The following is an 18,919-nucleotide window of genomic DNA, read 5'->3' as shown; positions in this document are numbered from 1 at the left end:
TTTTAGAGTTCAAAACTGCCTTTTTACGGCCAAAACCGTCATTTTTGTGGTGTAAACCCCTCTTTTGGGGCTCAAAGCTCCACTTTTAGGGTCCACAGCTTTGAGTCTGGAGTTCAGAATTGCCTTTTTATGGCCCAAACCCTCATTTTTAGGGTCCAAACCCCTCTTTTGGGGCTCCAAGCTTCATTTTTAGGGTCCACAGCTTTGATTCTAGACTTCAGAATTCCCTTTTTTATGGCCCAACCCCTCATTTTTAGGGTCCAACCCCTCTTTTGGGGCTCCAAGCTTCATTTTCAGGGTCCACAGCTTGGATTCTAGACTTCAGAATTGCCTTTTTATGGCCCAAACCCTCATTTATAGGGTCCAAAGGCTCCATTTCAGTTTACAAAATCTCATTTTCAGAGTCCAAAGCTGCATTTTTAGTTTCTGAAGTCTGATTTTCAGGCTCCAAAGGCTCAGTTTTAGGATCCAGCCAGTCGTTATTAGGGTCCAAGCCATATACTGAGTTTCCAAACCCTCATTTTTATGGTCCAACCCCTCTTTTGGGGCTCAAAGCTTCATTTTTAGGGTCCACAGCTTGGATTCTAGAGTTCAGAATTGCCTTTTTATGGCCCAAACCCTCATTTTTAGGGTCCAAACCCCTCTTTTGGGGCTCAAAGCTTCATTTTTAGGGTCCACAGCTTGGATTCTAGACTTCAGAATTGCCTTTTTATGGCCCAAACCCTCATTTTTACGGTCTAACCCCTCTTCTGGGGCTCAAAGCTTCATTTTTAGGGTCCACAGCTTTGAGTCTAGACTTCAGAACTGCCTTTTTATGGCCCAAACCCTCATTTTTAGGGTGTAAACCCTTCTTTCGGGGCTCAAAGCTTCATTTTTAGGATACACACCTTTGATTTTAGAGTTCAAAACTGCCTTTTTACAGCCAAAACCATCATTTTTGTGGTGTAAACCCCTCTTTTGGGGCTCAAAGCTCCAATTCTAGGGTCTACAGCTTTGAGTCTGGAGTTCAGAATTGCCTTTCTATGGCCCAAACCCTCATTTTCAGGGTCCAAACCCCTCTTTTGGGGCTCCAAGCTTCATTTTTAGGGTCCACAGCTTTGATTCTAGACTTCAGAATTGCCTTTTTATGGCCCAAACCCTCAGTTTTAGGGTATAAACCCCTCTTTTGGGGCTCCAAACTTCATTTTTAGGGTCTACAGCTTTGAGTCTAGAGTTCAGAATTGCCTTTTTATGGCCCAAACCCTCATTTTTTGGGTCCAAACCCCTCTTTTGGGGCTCAAAGCTTCATTTTTAGGGTCCACAGCTTGGATTCTAGAGTTCAGAATTGCCTTTTTATGGCCCAAACCCTCATTTTGAGGGTGTAAACCCTTCTTTCGGGGCTCAAAGCTTCATTTTTAGGGTACACACCTTTGATTTTAGAGTTCAAAACTGCCTTTTTACGGCCAAAACCGTCATTTTTGTGGTGTAAACCCCTCTTTTGGGGCTCAAAGCTCCACTTTTAGGGTCCACAGCTTTGAGTCTAGAGTTCAGAATTGCCTTTTTATGGCCCAAACCCTCATTTTTTGGGTCCAAACCCCTCTTTTGGGGCTCAAAGCTTCATTTTTAGGGTCCACAGCTTGGATTCTAGAGTTCAGAATTGCCTTTTTATGGCCCATACCCTCATTTTTAATGTCCAAACCCCTCTTTTGGGGCTCAAAGCTTCATTTTTAGGGTCCACAGCTTGGATTCTAGACTTCAGAATTGCCTTTTCATGGCCCAAACCCTCATTTTTACGGTCTAACCCCTCTTCTGGGGCTCAAAGCTTCATTTTTAGGGTCCACAGCTTTGAGTCTAGACTTCAGAACTGCCTTTTTATGGCCCAAACCCTCATTTTGAGGGTGTAAACCCTTCTTTCGGGGCTCAAAGCTTCATTTTTAGGATACACACCTTTGATTTTAGAGTTCAAAACTGCCTTTTTACAGCCAAACCCATCATTTTTGTGGTGTAAACCCCTCTTTTGGGGCTCAAAGCTCCAATTCTAGGGTCTACAGCTTTGAGTCTGGAGTTCAGAATTGCCTTTTTATGGCCCATACCCTCATTTTCAGGGTCCAAACCCCTCTTTTGGGGCGCCAAGCTTCATTTTTAGGGTCCACAGCTTTGATTCTAGACTTCAGAATTGCCTTTTTATGGCCCAAACCCTCAGTTTTAGGGTATAAACCCCTCTTTTGGGGCTCCAAACTTCATTTTTAGGGTCTACAGCTTTGAGTCTAGAGTTTAGAATTGCCTTTTTATGGCCCAACCCCTCATTTTTTGGGTCCAAACCCCTCTTTTGGGGCTCAAAGCTTCATTTTTAGGGTCCACAGCTTGGATTCTAGACTTCAGAATTGCCTTTTTATGGCCCAAACCCTCATTTTGAGGGTGTAAACCCTTCTTTCGGGGCTCAAAGCTTCATTTTTAGGGTACACAGCTCTGATTTTAGAGTTCAAAACTGCCTTTTTACGGCCAAAACCGTCATTTTTGTGGTGTAAACCCCTCTTTTGGGGCTCAAAGCTCCACTTTTAGGGTCCACAGCTTTGAGTCTGGAGTTCAGAATTGCCTTTTTATGGCCCAAACCCTCATTTTTAGGGTCCAAACCCCTCTTTTGGGGCTCCAAGCTTCATTTTTAGGGTCCACAGCTTTGATTCTAGACTTCAGAATTCCCTTTTTTATGGCCCAACCCCTCATTTTTAGGGTCCAACCCCTCTTTTGGGGCTCCAAGCTTCATTTTCAGGGTCCACAGCTTGGATTCTAGACTTCAGAATTGCCTTTTTATGGCCCAAACCCTCATTTATAGGGTCCAAAGGCTCCATTTCAGTTTACAAAATCTCATTTTCAGAGTCCAAAGCTGCATTTTTAGTTTCTGAAGTCTGATTTTCAGGCTCCAAAGGCTCAGTTTTAGGATCCAGCCAGTCGTTATTAGGGTCCAAGCCATATACTGAGTTTCCAAACCCTCATTTTTATGGTCCAACCCCTCTTTTGGGGCTCAAAGCTTCATTTTTAGGGTCCACAGCTTGGATTCTAGAGTTCAGAATTGCCTTTTTATGGCCCAAACCCTCATTTTTAGGGTCCAAACCCCTCTTTTGGGGCTCAAAGCTTCATTTTTAGGGTCCACAGCTTGGATTCTAGACTTCAGAATTGCCTTTTTATGGCCCAAACCCTCATTTTTACGGTCTAACCCCTCTTCTGGGGCTCAAAGCTTCATTTTTAGGGTCCACAGCTTTGAGTCTAGACTTCAGAACTGCCTTTTTATGGCCCAAACCCTCATTTTTAGGGTGTAAACCCTTCTTTCGGGGCTCAAAGCTTCATTTTTAGGATACACACCTTTGATTTTAGAGTTCAAAACTGCCTTTTTACAGCCAAAACCATCATTTTTGTGGTGTAAACCCCTCTTTTGGGGCTCAAAGCTCCAATTCTAGGGTCTACAGCTTTGAGTCTGGAGTTCAGAATTGCCTTTCTATGGCCCAAACCCTCATTTTCAGGGTCCAAACCCCTCTTTTGGGGCTCCAAGCTTCATTTTTAGGGTCCACAGCTTTGATTCTAGACTTCAGAATTGCCTTTTTATGGCCCAAACCCTCAGTTTTAGGGTATAAACCCCTCTTTTGGGGCTCCAAACTTCATTTTTAGGGTCTACAGCTTTGAGTCTAGAGTTCAGAATTGCCTTTTTATGGCCCAAACCCTCATTTTTTGGGTCCAAACCCCTCTTTTGGGGCTCAAAGCTTCATTTTTAGGGTCCACAGCTTGGATTCTAGAGTTCAGAATTGCCTTTTTATGGCCCATACCCTCATTTTTAGGGTCCAAACCACTCTTTTGGGGCTCAAAGCTTCATTTTTAGGGTCCACAGCTTGGATTCTAGACTTCAGAATTGCCTTTTCATGGCCCAAACCCTCATTTTTACGGTCTAACCCCTCTTCTGGGGCTCAAAGCTTCATTTTTAGGGTCCACAGCTTTGAGTCTAGAGTTCAGAACTGCCTTTTTATGGCCCAAACCCTCATTTTTAGGGTGTAAACCCTTCTTTCGGGGCTCAAAGCTTCATTTTTAGGATACACACCTTTGATTTTAGAGTTCAAAACTGCCTTTTTACAGCCAAAACCATCATTTTTGTGGTGTAAACCCCTCTTTTGGGGCTCAAAGCTCCAATTCTAGGGTCTACAGCTTTGAGTCTGGAGTTCAGAATTGCCTTTTTATGGCCCAAACCCTCATTTTCAGGGTCCAAACCCCTCTTTTGGGGCTCCAAGCTTCATTTTTAGGGTCCACAGCTTTGATTCTAGACTTCAGAATTGCATTTTTATGGCCCAAACCCTCAGTTTTAGGGTATAAACCCCTCTTTTGGGGCTCCAAACTTCATTTTTAGGGTCTACAGCTTTGAGCCTAGAGTTTAGAATTGCCTTTTTATGGCCCAACCCCTCATTTTTTGGGTCCAAACCCCTCTTTTGGGGCTCAAAGCTTCATTTTTAGGGTCCACAGCTTGGATTCTAGAGTTCAGAATTGCCTTTTTATGGCCCAAACCCTCATTTTGAGGGTGTAAACCCTTCTTTCGGGGCTCAAAGCTTCATTTTTAGGGTACACACCTTTGATTTTAGAGTTCAAAACTGCCTTTTTACGGCCAAAACCGTCATTTTTGTGGTGTAAACCCCTCTTTTGGGGCTCAAAGCTCCACTTTTAGGGTCCACAGCTTTGAGTCTGGAGTTCAGAATTGCCTTTTTATGGCCCAAACCCTCATTTTTAGGGTCCAAATCCCTCTTTTGGGGCTCCAAGCTTCATTTTTAGGGTCCACAGCTTTGATTCTAGACTTCAGAATTCCCTTTTTTATGGCCCAACCCCTCATTTTTAGGGTCCAACCCCTCTTTTGGGGCTCCAAGCTTCATTTTCAGGGTCCACAGCTTGGATTCTAGACTTCAGAATTGCCTTTTTATGGCCCAAACCCTCATTTCTAGGGTCCAAAGGCTACATTTCAGTTTACAAAATCTCATTTTCAGAGTCCAAAGCTGCATTTTTAGTTTCTGAAGTCTGATTTTCAGGCTCCAAAGGCTCAGTTTTAGGATCCAGCCAGTCATTATTAGGCTCCAAGCCATATACTGAGTTTCCAAACCCTCATTTTTATGGTCCAACCCCTCTTTTGGGGCTCAAAGCTTCATTTTTAGGGTCCACAGCTTGGATTCTAGAGTTCAGAATTGCCTTTTTATGGCCCAAACCCTCATTTTTAGGGTCCAAACCCCTCTTTTGGGGCTCCAAGCTTCATTTTTAGGGTCCACAGCTTGGATTCTAGACTTCAGAATTGCCTTTTTTATGGCCCAAACCCTCATTTTTAGGGTCCAAACCCCTCTTTTGGGGCTCCAAGCTTCATTTTCAGGGTCCACAGCTTGGATTCTAGAGTTCAGAATTGCCTTTTTATGGCCCATACCCTCATTTTTAATGTCCAAACGCCTCTTTTGGGGCTCAAAGCTTCATTTTTAGGGTCCACAGCTTGGATTCTAGACTTCAGAATTGCCTTTTCATGGCCCAAACCCTCACTTTTACGGTCTAACCCCTCTTCTGGGGCTCAAAGCTTCATTTTTAGGGTCCACAGCTTTGAGTCTAGAGTTCAGAACTGCCTTTTTATGGCCCAAACCCTCATTTTGAGGGTGTAAACCCTTCTTTCGGGGCTCAAAGCTTCATTTTTAGGATACACACCTTTGATTTTAGAGTTCAAAACTGCCTTTTTACAGCCAAACCCATCATTTTTGTGGTGTAAACCCCTCTTTTGGGGCTCAAAGCTCCAATTCTAGGGTCTACAGCTTTGAGTCTGGAGTTCAGAATTGCCTTTTTATGGCCCATACCCTCATTTTCAGGGTCCAAACCCCTCTTTTGGGGCGCCAAGCTTCATTTTTAGGGTCCACAGCTTTGATTCTAGACTTCAGAATTGCCTTTTTATGGCCCAAACCCTCAGTTTTAGGGTATAAACCCCTCTTTTGGGGCTCCAAACTTCATTTTTAGGGTCTACAGCTTTGAGTCTAGAGTTTAGAATTGCCTTTTTATGGCCCAACCCCTCATTTTTTGGGTCCAAACCCCTCTTTTGGGGCTCAAAGCTTCATTTTTAGGGTCCACAGCTTGGATTCTAGAGTTCAGAATTGCCTTTTTATGGCCCATACCCTCATTTTCAGGGTCCAAACCCCCCTTTTGGGGCTCCAAGCTTCATTTTTAGGGTCCACAGCTTTGAGTCTAGAGTTCAGAATTGCCTTTTTATGGCCCAAACCCTCAGTTTTAGGGTATAAACCCCTCTTTTGGGGCTCCAAACTTCATTTTTAGGGTCTACAGCTTTGAGTCTAGAGTTCAGAATTGCCTTTTTATGGCCCAAACCCTCATTTTTTGGGTCCAAACCCCTCTTTTGGGGCTCAAAGCTTCATTTTTAGGGTCCACAGCTTGGATTCTAGACTTCAGAATTGCCTTTTTATGGCCCATACCCTCATTTTTAGGGTCCAAACCCCTCTTTTGGGGCTCAAAGCTTCATTTTTAGGGTCTACAGCTTTGAGTCTAGAGTTCAGAATTGCCTTTTTATGGCCCAACCCCTCATTTTTTGGGTCCAAACCCCTCTTTTGGGGCTCAAAGCTTCATTTTTAGGGTCCACAGCTTGGATTCTAGAGTTCAGAATTGCCTTTTTATGGCCCAAACCCTCATTTTGAGGGTGTAAACCCTTCTTTCGGGGCTCAAAGCTTCATTTTTAGGGTACACACCTTTGATTTTAGAGTTCAAAACTGCCTTTTTACAGCCAAAACCGTCATTTTTGTGGTGTAAACCCCTCTTTTGGGGCTCAAAGCTCCACTTTTAGGGTCCACAGCTTTGAGTCTAGAGTTCAGAATTGCCTTTTTATGGCCCAAACCCTCATTTTTTGGGTCCAAACCCCTCTTTTGGGGCTCAAAGCTTCATTTTTAGGGTCCACAGCTTGGATTCTAGACTTCAGAATTCCATTTTTTATGGCCCAACCCCTCACTTTTAGGGTCCAACCCCTCTTTTGGGGCTCCAAGCTTCATTTTCAGGGTCCACAGCTTGGATTCTAGACTTCAGAATTGCCTTTTTATGGCCCAAACCCTCATTTTTAGGGTCCAAAGGCTACATTTCAGTTTACAAAATCTCATTTTCAGAGTCCAAAGCTGCATTTTTAGTTTCTGAAGTCTGATTTTCAGGCTCCAAAGGCTCAGTTTTAGGATCCAGCCAGTCGTTATTAGGCTCCAAGCCATATACTGAGTTTCCAAACCCTCATTTTTATGGTCCAAACCCCTCTTTTGGGGCTCAAAGCTTCATTTTTAGGGTCCACAGCTTGGATTCTAGAGTTCAGAATTGCCTTTTTATGGCCCAAACCCTCATTTTGAGGGTGTAAACCCTTCTTTCGGGGCTCAAAGCTTCATTTATAGGGTACACAGCTCTGATTTTAGAGTTCAAAACTGCCTTTTTACGGCCAAAACCGTCATTTTTGTGGTGTAAACCCCTCTTTTGGGGCTCAAAGCTCCACTTTTAGGGTCCACAGCTTTGAGTCTGGAGTTCAGAATTGCCTTTTTATGGCCCAAACCCTCATTTTTAGGGTCCAAACCCCTCTTTTGGGGCTCCAAGCTTCATTTTTAGGGTCCACAGCTTTGATTCTAGACTTCAGAATTCCCTTTTTTATGGTCCAACCCCTCTTTTGGGGCTCCAAGCTTCATTTTCAGGGTCCACAGCTTGGATTCTAGACTTCAGAATTGCCTTTTTATGGCCCAAACCCTCATTTTTAGGGTCCAGAGGCTCCATTTCAGTTTACAAAATCTCATTTTCAGAGTCCAAAGCTGCATTTTTAGTTTCTGAAGTCTGATTTTCAGGCTCCAAAGGCTCAGTTTTAGGATCCAGCCAGTCGTTATTAGGCTCCAAGCCATATACTGAGTTTCCAAACCCTCATTTTTATGGTCCAACCCCTCTTTTGGGGGTCAAAGCTTCATTTTTAGGGTCCACAGCTTGGATTCTAGACTTCAGAATTGCCTTTTTATGGCCCAAACCCTCATTTTTAGGGTCCAAAGGCTCCATTTCAGTTTACAAAATCTCATTTTCAGAGTCCAAAGCTGCATTTTTAGTTTCTGAAGTCTGATTTTCAGGCTCCAAAGGCTCAGTTTTAGGATCCAGCCAGTCGTTATTAGGCTCCAAGCCATATACTGAGTTTCCAAACCCTCATTTTTATGGTCCAACCCCTCTTTTGGGGCTCAAAGCTTCATTTTTAGGGTCCACAGTTTGGATTCTAGACTTCAGAATTGCCTTTTTATGGCCCAAACCCTCATTTTTACGGTCTAACCCGTCTTCTGGGGCTCAAAGCTTCATTTTTAGGGTCCACAGCTTTGAGTCTAGACTTCAGAACTGCCTTTTTATGGCCCAAACCCTCATTTTGAGGGTGTAAACCCTTCTTTCGGGGCTCAAAGCTTCATTTTTAGGGTCCACAGCTCGGATTCTAGACTTCAGAATTGCCTTTTTATGGCCCAAACCCTCATTTTTAGGGTCCAAACCCCTCTTTTGGGGCTCCAAGCTTCATTTTTAGGGTCCACAGCTCTGAGCCTAGACTTCAGAACTGCCTTTTTATGGCCCAAACCCTCATTTTGAGGGTGTAAACCCTTCTTTCGGGGCTCAAAGCTTCATTTTTAGGCTCCACAGCTTTGATTCTAGAGTTCAGAATTGCCTTTCTATGGCCCAAACCCTCTTTTTTAGGGTCCAAACCCCTCTTTTAGGGCTCAAAGCTTCATTTTTAGGGTCCACAGCTTTGAGTCTAGAGTTCAGAACTGCCTTTTTATGGCCCAAACCCTCATTTTGAGGGTGTAAACCCTTCTTTCGGGGCTCAAGGCTTCATTTTTAGGGTACACACCTTTGATTTTAGAGTTCAAAACTGTCTTTTTACGGCCAAAACCGTCATTTTTGTGGTGTAAACCCCTCTTTTGGGGCTCAAAGCTCCACTTCTAGGGTCCACAGCTTTGAGTCTGGAGTTCAGAATTGCCTTTTTATGGCCCAAACCCTCATTTTTAGGCTCCAAACCCATCTTTTGGGGCTCCAAGCTTCATTTTTAGGGTCCACAGCTTTGATTCTAGACTTCAGAATTGCCTTTTTTATGGCCCAAACCCTCATTTTTAGGGTCCAACCCCTCTTTTGGGGCTCAAAGCTTCATTTTCAGGGTCCACAGCTTGGATTCTAGACTTCAGAATTGCCTTTTTATGGTCCAAACCCTCATTTTTAAGGTCCAAAGGCTCCATTTCAGTTTACAAAGTCTCATTTTTAGAGTCCAAAGCTGCATTTTTAGTTTCTGAAGTCTGATTTTCAGGCTCCAAAGGCTCAGTTTTAGGATAAAGCCAGTCGTTTTTAGGGTCCAAGCCATATACTGAGTTTCCAAACCCTCATTTATAGGGTCCACCCCTCTTTTGGGGCTCAAAGCTTCATTTTTAGGGTCCACAGCTTTGAGTCTAGAGTTCAGAATTGCCTTTTTATGGCCCAAACCCTCATTTTTAGGGTCCAAACCCCTCTTTTGGGGCTCCAAGCTTCATTTTTAGGGTCCACAGCTTTGAGTCTAGACTTCAGAATTGCCTTTTTATGGCTCAAACCTTCATTTTGATGGTCCAAAACCCTCTTTTGGGGCTCAAAGCTTCATTTTTAGGATCGACAGCTCTGAGTCTAGATTTCAGAATTGCCTTTTTATGGCCCAAACCCTCATTTTTAGGGTCCAAAGGCTCCATTTCACTTTACAAATCTCATTTTTAGAGTCCAAAGCTGCATTTTTTGTTTCTAATGTCTGATTTTCAGGCTCCAAAGGCTCAGTTTTAGGATCCAGCCAGTCGTTTTTAGGGTAAAAGCCATATACTGAGTTTCCAAACCTTCATTTTTAGGGTCCACAGGTTGGATTCTAGACTTCAGAATTGCCTTTTTATGGCCCAAACCCTCATTTTTAGGGTCCAAACCCCTCTTTTGGGGCTCAAAGCTTCATTTTTAGGGTCCACAGCTTTGATTCTAGAGTTCAGAATTGCCTTTTTATGGCCCAAACCCTCATTTTTGTAGTGTAAACCCCTCTTTTGGGGCTCAAAGCTCCACTTTTAGGGTCCACAGCTTTGAATCTAGAGTTCAGAACTGTCTTTTTATGGCCCAAACCCTCATTTTTAGGGTCCAAACCCCTCTTTTGGGGCTCAAAGCTTCATTTTTAGGGTCCACAGCTTGGATTCTAGACTTCAGAATTGCCTTTTTATGGCCCAAACCTTCATTTTGATGGTCCAAACCCCTCTTTTGGGGCTCAAAGCTTCATTTTTAGGATCCACAGCTCTGAGTCTAGATTTCAGAATTGCCTTTTTATGGCCCAAACCCTCATTTTTAGGGTCCAAAGGCTCCATTTCACTTTACAAATCTCATTTTTAGAGTCCAAAGCTGAATTTTTTGTTTCTAATGTCTGATTTTCAGGCTCCAAAGGCTCAGTTTTAGGATCCAGCCAGTCGTTTTTAGGGTCCAAGCCATAAACTCAGTTTCCAAACCCTCATTTTTAGGGTCCACAGCTTTGATTCTAGAGTTCAGAATTGCCTTTTTATGGCCCAAACCCTCATTTTTAGGGTCCAAACACCTCTTTTGGGGCTCAAAGCTTCATTTTTAGTGTCCACAGCTTTGAGTCTAGAGTTCAGAACTGCCTTTTTATGGCCCAAACCCTCATTTTGAGGGTGTAAACCCTTCTTTCGGGGCTCAAAGCTTCATTTTTAGGGTACACAGCTTTGATTTTAGAGTTCAAAACTGCCTTTTTACAGCCAAAACCCTCATTTTTGTGGTGTAAACCCCTCTTTTGGGGCTCAAAGCTCCACTTTTAGGGTCCACAGCTTTGAGTCTGGAGTTCAGAATTGCCTTTTTATGGCCCAAACCCGCATTTTTAGGGTCCAAACACCTCTTTTCGGGCTCACAGCTTGATTATTACAGTCCACAGGTTTGAGTCTAGAGTTCAGAACTGCCTTTTTATGGCCCAAACCCTCATTTTGAGGGTGTAAACCCTTCTTTCGGGGCTCAAAGCTTCATTTTTAGGGTACACACCTTTGATTTTAGAGTTCAAAACTGCTTTTTTATGGCCCAAACCCTCATTTTTTGGGTCCAAACCCCTCTTTTGGGGCTCAAAGCTTCATTTTTAGGATCCACAGCTCTGAGTCTAGATTTCAGAATTGCCTTTTTATGGCCCAAACCCTCATTTTTAGGGTCCAAAGGCTCCATTTCACTTTACAAATCTCATTTTTAGAGTCCAAAGCTGAATTTTTTGTTTCTAATGTCTGATTTTCAGGCTCCAAAGGCTCACTTTTAGGATCCAGCCAGTCGTTTTTAGGGTCCAAGCCATAAACTCAGTTTCCAAACCCTCATTTTTAGGCTCCACAGCTTTGATTCTAGAGTTCAGAATTGCCTTTTTATGGCCCAAACCCTCATTTTTAGGGTCCAAACCCCTCTTTTGGGGCTCAAAGCTTCATTTTTAGTGTCCACAGCTTTGAGTCTAGAGTTCAGAACTGCCTTTTTATGGCCCAAACCCTCATTTTGAGGGTGTAAACCCTTCTTTCGGGGCTCAAAGCTTCATTTTTAGGGTACACACCTTTGATTTTAGAGTTCAAAACTGCCTTTTTACGGCCAAAACCGTCATTTTTGTGGTGTAAACCCCTCTTTTGGGGCTCAAAGCTCCACTTCTAGGGTCCACAGCTTTGAGTCTGGAGTTCAGAATTGCCTTTTTATGGCCCAAACCCTCATTTTTAGGCTCCAAACCCATCTTTTGGGGCTCCAAACTTCATTTTTAGGGTCCACAGCTTTGAGTGTAGAGTTCAGAATTGCCTTTTTTATGGCCCAAACCCTCATTTTTAGGGTCCAACCCCTCTTTTGGGGCTCAAAGCTTCATTTTCAGGGTCCACAGCTTTGATTCTAGACTTCAGAATTGCCTTTTTTATGGTGCAAACCCTCATTTTTAAGGTCCAAAGGCTCCATTTCAGTTTACAAAGTCTCATTTTTAGAGTCCAAAGCTGCATTTTTAGTTTCTGAAGTCTGATTTTCAGGCTCCAAAGGCTCAGTTTTAGGATAAAGCCAGTCGTTTTTAGGCTCCAAGCCATATACTGAGTTTCCAAACCCTCATTTATAGGGTCCAACCCCTCTTTTGGGGCTCCAAGCTTCATTTTTAGGGTCCACAGCTTTGAGTCTAGACTTCAGAATTGCCTTTTTATGGCTCAAGCCTTCATTTTGATGGTCCAAAACCCTCTTTTGGGGCTCAAAGCTTCATTTTTAGGATCGACAGCTCTGAGTCTAGATTTCAGAATTGCCTTTTTATGGCCCAAACCCTCATTTTTAGGGTCCAAAGGCTCCATTTCACTTTACAAATCTCATTTTTAGAGTCCAAAGCTGCATTTTTTATTTCTAATGTCTGATTTTCAGGCTCCAAAGGCTCAGTTTTAGGATCCAGCCAGTCGTTTTTAGGGTAAAAGCCATATACTGAGTTTCCAAACCTTCATTTTTAGGGTCCACAGGTTGGATTCTAGACTTCAGAATTGCCTTTTTATGGCCCAAACCCTCATTTTTAGGGTCCAAACCCCTCTTTTGGGGCTCAAAGCTTCATTTTTAGGGTCCACAGCTTTGATTCTAGAGTTCAGAATTGCCTTTTTATGGCCCAAACCCTCATTTTTGTAGTGTAAACCCCTCTTTTGGGGCTCAAAGCTCCACTTTTAGGGTCCACAGCTTTGAATCTAGAGTTCAGAACTGTCTTTTTATGACCCAAACCCTCATTTTTAGGGTCCAAACCCCTCTTTTGGGGCTCAAAGCTTCATTTTTAGGGTCCACAGCTTGGATTCTAGACTTCAGAATTGCCTTTTTATGGCCCAAACCTTCATTTTGATGGACCAAACGCCTCTTTTGGGGCTCAAAGCTTCATTTTTAGGATCCACAGCTCTGAGTCTAGATTTCAGAATTGCCTTTTTATGGCCCAAACCCTCATTTTTAGGGTCCAAAGGCTCCATTTCACTTTACAAATCTCATTTTTAGAGTCCAAAGCTGAATTTTTTGTTTCTAATGTCTGATTTTCAGGCTCCAAAGGCTCAGTTTTAGGATCCAGCCAGTCGTTTTTAGGGTCCAAGCCATAAACTCAGTTTCCAAACCCTCATTTTTAGGCTCCACAGCTTTGATTCTAGAGTTCAGAATTGCCTTTTTATGGCCCAAACCCTCATTTTTAGCGTCCAAACACCTCTTTTGGGGCACAAAGCTTCATTTTTAGGCTCCACAGCTTTGAGTCTAGAGTTCAGAACTGCCTTTTTATGGCCCAAACCCTCATTTTGAGGGTGTAAACCCTTCTTTCGGGGCTCAAAGCTTCATTTTTAGGGTACACACCTTTGATTTTAGAGTTCAAAACTGCCTTTTTACGGCCAAAACCGTCATTTTTGTGGTGTAAACCCCTCTTTTGGGGCTCAAAGCTCCACTTTTAGGGTCCACAGCTTTGAGTCTGGAGTTCAGAATTGCCTTTTTATGGCCCAAACCCTCATTTTTAGGGTCCAAACACCTCTTTTCGGGCTCACAGCTTGATTATTACAGTCCACAGGTTTGAGTCTAGAGTTCAGAACTGCCTTTTTATGGCCCAAACCCTCATTTTGAGGGTGTAAACCCTTCTTTCGGGGCTCAAAGCTTCATTTTTAGGGTACACACCTTTGATTTTAGAGTTCAAAACTGCCTTTTTATGGCCAAAACCCTCATTTTTGTGGTGTAAACCCCTCTTTTGGGGCTCAAAGCTCCACTTTTAGGGTCCACAGCTTTGAGTCTGGAGTTCAGAATTGCCTTTTTATGGCCCAAACCCTCATTTTTAGCGTCCAAACCCCTCTTTTGGGGCTCCAAGCTTCATTTTTAGGGTCCACAGCTTTGATTCTAGACTTCAGAATTGCCTTTTTTATGGCCCAAACCCTCATTTTTAGGGTGTAATCCCCTCTTTTGGGGCTCCAAGCTTCATTTTCAGGGTCCACAGCTTGGATTCTAGACTTCAGAATTGCCTTTTTATGGCTCAAGCCTTCATTTTGATGGTCCAAAACCCTCTTTTGGGGCTCAAAGCTTCATTTTTAGGATCCACAGCTCTGAGTCTAGAGTTCAGAATTGCCTTTTTATGGCCCAAACCCTCATTTTTAGGGTCCAAAGGCTCCATTTCACTTTACAAATCTCATTTTTAGAGTCCAAAGCTGAATTTTTTGTTTCTAATGTCTGATTTTCAGGCTCCAAAGGCTCAGTTTTAGGATCCAGCCAGTCGTTTTTAGGGTCCAAGCCATAAACTCAGTTTCCAAACCCTCATTTTTAGGGTCCACAGCTTTGATTCTAGAGTTCAGAATTGCCTTTTTATGGCCCAAACCCTCATTTTTAGGGTCCAAACCCCTCTTTTGGGGCTCAAAGCTTCATTTTTAGTGTCCACAGCTTTGAGTCTAGAGTTCAGAACTGCCTTTTTATGGCCCAAACCCTCATTTTGAGGGTGTAAACCCTTCTTTCGGGGCTCAAAGCTTCATTTTTAGGGTACACAGCTTTGATTTTAGAGTTCAAAACTGCCTTTTTACGGCCAAAACCGTCATTTTTGTGGTGTAAACCCCTCTTTTGGGGCTCAAAGCTCCACTTTTAGGGTCCACAGCTTTGAGTCTGGAGTTCAGAATTGCCTTTTTATGGCCCAAACCCTCATTTTTAGGGTCCAAACACCTCTTTTCGGGCTCACAGCTTGATTATTACAGTCCACAGGTTTGAGTCTAGAGTTCAGAACTGCCTTTTTATGGCCCAAACCCTCATTTTGAGGGTGTAAACCCTTCTTTCGGGGCTCAAAGCTTCATTTTTAGGGTACACACCTTTGATTTTAGAGTTCAAAACTGCCTTTTTATGGCCAAAACCCTCATTTTTGTGGTGTAAACCCCTCTTTTGGGGCTCAAAGCTCCACTTTTAGGGTCCACAGCTTTGAGTCTGGAGTTCAGAATTGCCTTTTTATGGCCCAAACCCTCATTTTTAGCGTCCAAACCCCTCTTTTGGGGCTCCAAGCTTCATTTTTAGGGTCCACAGCTTTGATTCTAGACTTCAGAATTGCCTTTTTTATGGCCCAAACCCTCATTTTTAGGGTGTAATCCCCTCTTTTGGGGCTCCAAGCTTCATTTTCAGGGTCCACAGCTTGGATTCTAGACTTCAGAATTGCCTTTTTATGGCTCAAGCCTTCATTTTGATGGTCCAAAACCCTCTTTTGGGGCTCAAAGCTTCATTTTTAGGATCCACAGCTCTGAGTCTAGAGTTCAGAATTGCCTTTTTATGGCCCAAACCCTCATTTTTAGGGTCCAAAGGCTCCATTTCACTTTACAAATCTCATTTTTAGAGTCCAAAGCTGCATTTTTTGTTTCTAATGTCTGATTTTCAGGCTCCAAAGGCTCAGTTTTAGGATCCAGCCAGTCGTTTTTAGGGTAAAAGCCATATACTGAGTTTCCAAACCTTCATTTTTAGGGTCCACAGGTTGGATTCTAGACTTCAGAATTGCCTTTTTATGGCCCAAACCCTCATTTTTAGGGTCCAAACCCCTCTTTTGGGGCTCAAAGCTTCATTTTTAGGGTCCACAGCTTTGATTCTGGAGTTCAGAATTGCCTTTTTATGGCCCAAACCCTCATTTTTGTAGTGTAAACCCCTCTTTTGGGGCTCAAAGCTCCACTTTTAGGGTCCACAGCTTTGATTCTAGACTTCAGAATTGCCTTTTTATGGCCCAAACCCTCATTTTTAGGGTGTAATCCCCTCTTTTGGGGCTCCAAGCTTCATTTTTAGGGTCCACAGCTTTGATTCTAGACTTCAGAATTGCCTTTTTTATGGCCCAAACCCTCATTTTTACGGTGTAATCCCGTCTTTTGGGGCTCCAAGCTTCATTTTTAGGGTCCACAGCTTTGATTCTAGACTTCAGAATTGCCTTTTTTATGGCCCAAACCCTCATTTTTAGGGTGCAAAGGCTCCATTTCAGTTTACAAAATCTCATTTTTAGAGTCCAAAGCTGCATTTTCAGTTTCTAAAGTCTGATTTTCAGGCTCCAAAGGCTCAGTTTTAGGATCCAGCCGGTTCTTTTTAGGGTCCAAACCATATACTGAGTTTCTAAACCCTCATTTTTGGGGTCCAAACCGCTCTTTTGGGGTCAAAGCTTCATTTTTAGGGTCCACAGCTTTGAGTCTAGAGTTCAGAATTGCCTTTTTTATGGCACAAACCCTCAGTTTTAGGGTGTAATCCCCTCTTTTGGGGCTCCAAGCTTCATTTTTAGGGTCCACAGCTTGGATTCTAGACTTCAGAATTGCCTTTTTATGGCCCAAACCCTCATTTTGATGGTCCAAACCCCTCTTTTGGGGCTCAAAGCTTCATTTTTAGGGTCCACAGCTCTAAGTCTAGATTTCAGAATTGCTTTTTATGGCCCAAACCCTCATTTTTAGGGTCCAAAGGCTCCATTTCACTTTACAAATCTCATTTTTAGAGTCCAAAGCTGAATTTTTTGTTTCTAATGTCTGATTTTCAGGCTCCAAAGGCTCACTTTTAGGATCCAGCCAGTCGTTTTTAGGGTCCAAGCCATAAACTCAGTTTCCAAACCCTCATTTTTAGGCTCCACAGCTTTGATTCTAGAGTTCAGAATTGCCTTTTTATGGCCCAAACCCTCATTTTTAGCGTCCAAACACCTCTTTTGGGGCACAAAGCTTCATTTTTAGGCTCCACAGCTTTGAGTCTAGAGTTCAGAACTGCCTTTTTATGGCCCAAACCCTCATTTTGAGGGTGTAAACCCTTCTTTCGGGGCTCAAAGCTTCATTTTTAGGGTACACACCTTTGATTTTAGAGTTCAAAACTGCCTTTTTACGGCCAAAACCGTCATTTTTGTGGTGTAAACCCCTCTTTTGGGGCTCAAAGCTCCACTTCTAGGGTCCACAGCTTTAAGTCTGGAGTTCAGAATTGCCTTTTTTATGGCCCAAACCCTCATTTTTAGGGTCCAACCCCTCTTTTGGGGCTCAAACCCTCATTTTTAGGGTCCACAGCTTGGATTCTAGACTTCAGAATTGCCTTTTTTATGGTGCAAACCCTCATTTTTAAGGTCCAAAGGCTCCATTTCAGTTTACAAAGTCTCATTTTTAGAGTCCAAAGCTGCATTTTTAGTTTCTGAAGTCTGATTTTCAGGCTCCAAAGGCTCAGTTTTAGGATAAAGCCAGTCGTTTTTAGGCTCCAAGCCATATACTGAGTTTCCAAACCCTCATTTATAGGGTCCAACCCCTCTTTTGGGGCTCCAAGCTTCATTTTTAGGGTCCACAGCTTTGAGTCTAGACTTCAGAATTGCCTTTTTATGGCTCAAGCCTTCATTTTGATGGTCCAAAACCCTCTTTTGGGGCTCAAAGCTTCATTTTTAGGATCGACAGCTCTGAGTCTAGATTTCAGAATTGCCTTTTTATGGCCCAAACCCTCATTTTTAGGGTCCAAAGGCTCCATTTCACTTTACAAATCTCATTTTTAGAGTCCAAAGCTGCATTTTTTATTTCTAATGTCTGATTTTCAGGCTCCAAAGGCTCAGTTTTAGGATCCAGCCAGTCGTTTTTAGGGTAAAAGCCATATACTGAGTTTCCAAACCTTCATTTTTAGGGTCCACAGGTTGGATTCTAGACTTCAGAATTGCCTTTTTATGGCCCAAACCCTCATTTTTAGGGTCCAAACCCCTCTTTTGGGGCTCAAAGCTTCATTTTTAGGGTCCACAGCTTTGATTCTAGAGTTCAGAATTGCCTTTTTATGGCCCAAACCCTCATTTTTGTAGTGTAAACCCCTCTTTTGGGGCTCAAAGCTCCACTTTTAGGGTCCACAGCTTTGAATCTAGAGTTCAGAACTGTCTTTTTATGACCCAAACCCTCATTTTTAGGGTCCAAACCCCTCTTTTGGGGCTCAAAGCTTCATTTTTAGGGTCCACAGCTTGGATTCTAGACTTCAGAATTGCCTTTTTATGGCCCAAACCTTCATTTTGATGGACCAAACGCCTCTTTTGGGGCTCAAAGCTTCATTTTTAGGATCCACAGCTCTGAGTCTAGATTTCAGAATTGCCTTTTTATGGCCCAAACCCTCATTTTTAGGGTCCAAAGGCTCCATTTCACTTTACAAATCTCATTTTTAGAGTCCAAAGCTGAATTTTTTGTTTCTAATGTCTGATTTTCAGGCTCCAAAGGCTCAGTTTTAGGATCCAGCCAGTCGTTTTTAGGGTCCAAGCCATAAACTCAGTTTCCAAACCCTCATTTTTAGGGTCCACAGCTTTGATTCTAGAGTTCAGAATTGCCTTTTTATGGCCCAAACCCTCATTTTTAGGGTCCAAACCCCTCTTTTGGGGCTCAAAGCTTCATTTTTAGTGTCCACAGCTTTGAGTCTAGAGTTCAGAACTGCCTTTTTATGGCCCAAACCCTCATTTTGAGGGTGTAAACCCTTCTTTCGGGGCTCAAAGCTTCATTTTTAGGGTACACAGCTTTGATTTTAGAGTTCAAAACTGCCTTTTTATGGCCAAAACCGTCATTTTTGTGGTGTAAACCCCTCTTTTGGGGCTCAAAGCTCCACTTTTAGGGTCCACAGCTTTGAGTCTGGAGTTCAGAATTGCCTTTTTATGGCCCAAACCCGCATTTTTAGGGTCCAAACACCTCTTTTCGGGCTCACAGCTTGATTATTACAGTCCACAGGTTTGAGTCTAGAGTTCAGAACTGCCTTTTTATGGCCCAAACCCTCATTTTGAGGGTGTAAACCCTTCTTTCGGGGCTCAAAGCTTCATTTTTAGGGTACACACCTTTGATTTTAGAGTTCAAAACTGCCTTTTTATGGCCAAAACCCTCATTTTTGTGGTGTAAACCCCTCTTTTGGGGCTCAAAGCTCCACTTTTAGGGTCCACAGCTTTGAGTCTGGAGTTCAG

This window comes from Calonectris borealis, unplaced genomic scaffold (assembly GCF_964195595.1).
Source record: "Calonectris borealis unplaced genomic scaffold, bCalBor7.hap1.2 HAP1_SCAFFOLD_72, whole genome shotgun sequence".
Lineage (NCBI taxonomy): Eukaryota > Metazoa > Chordata > Aves > Procellariiformes > Procellariidae > Calonectris > Calonectris borealis.
This window is presented reverse-complemented; position numbering follows the sequence as displayed.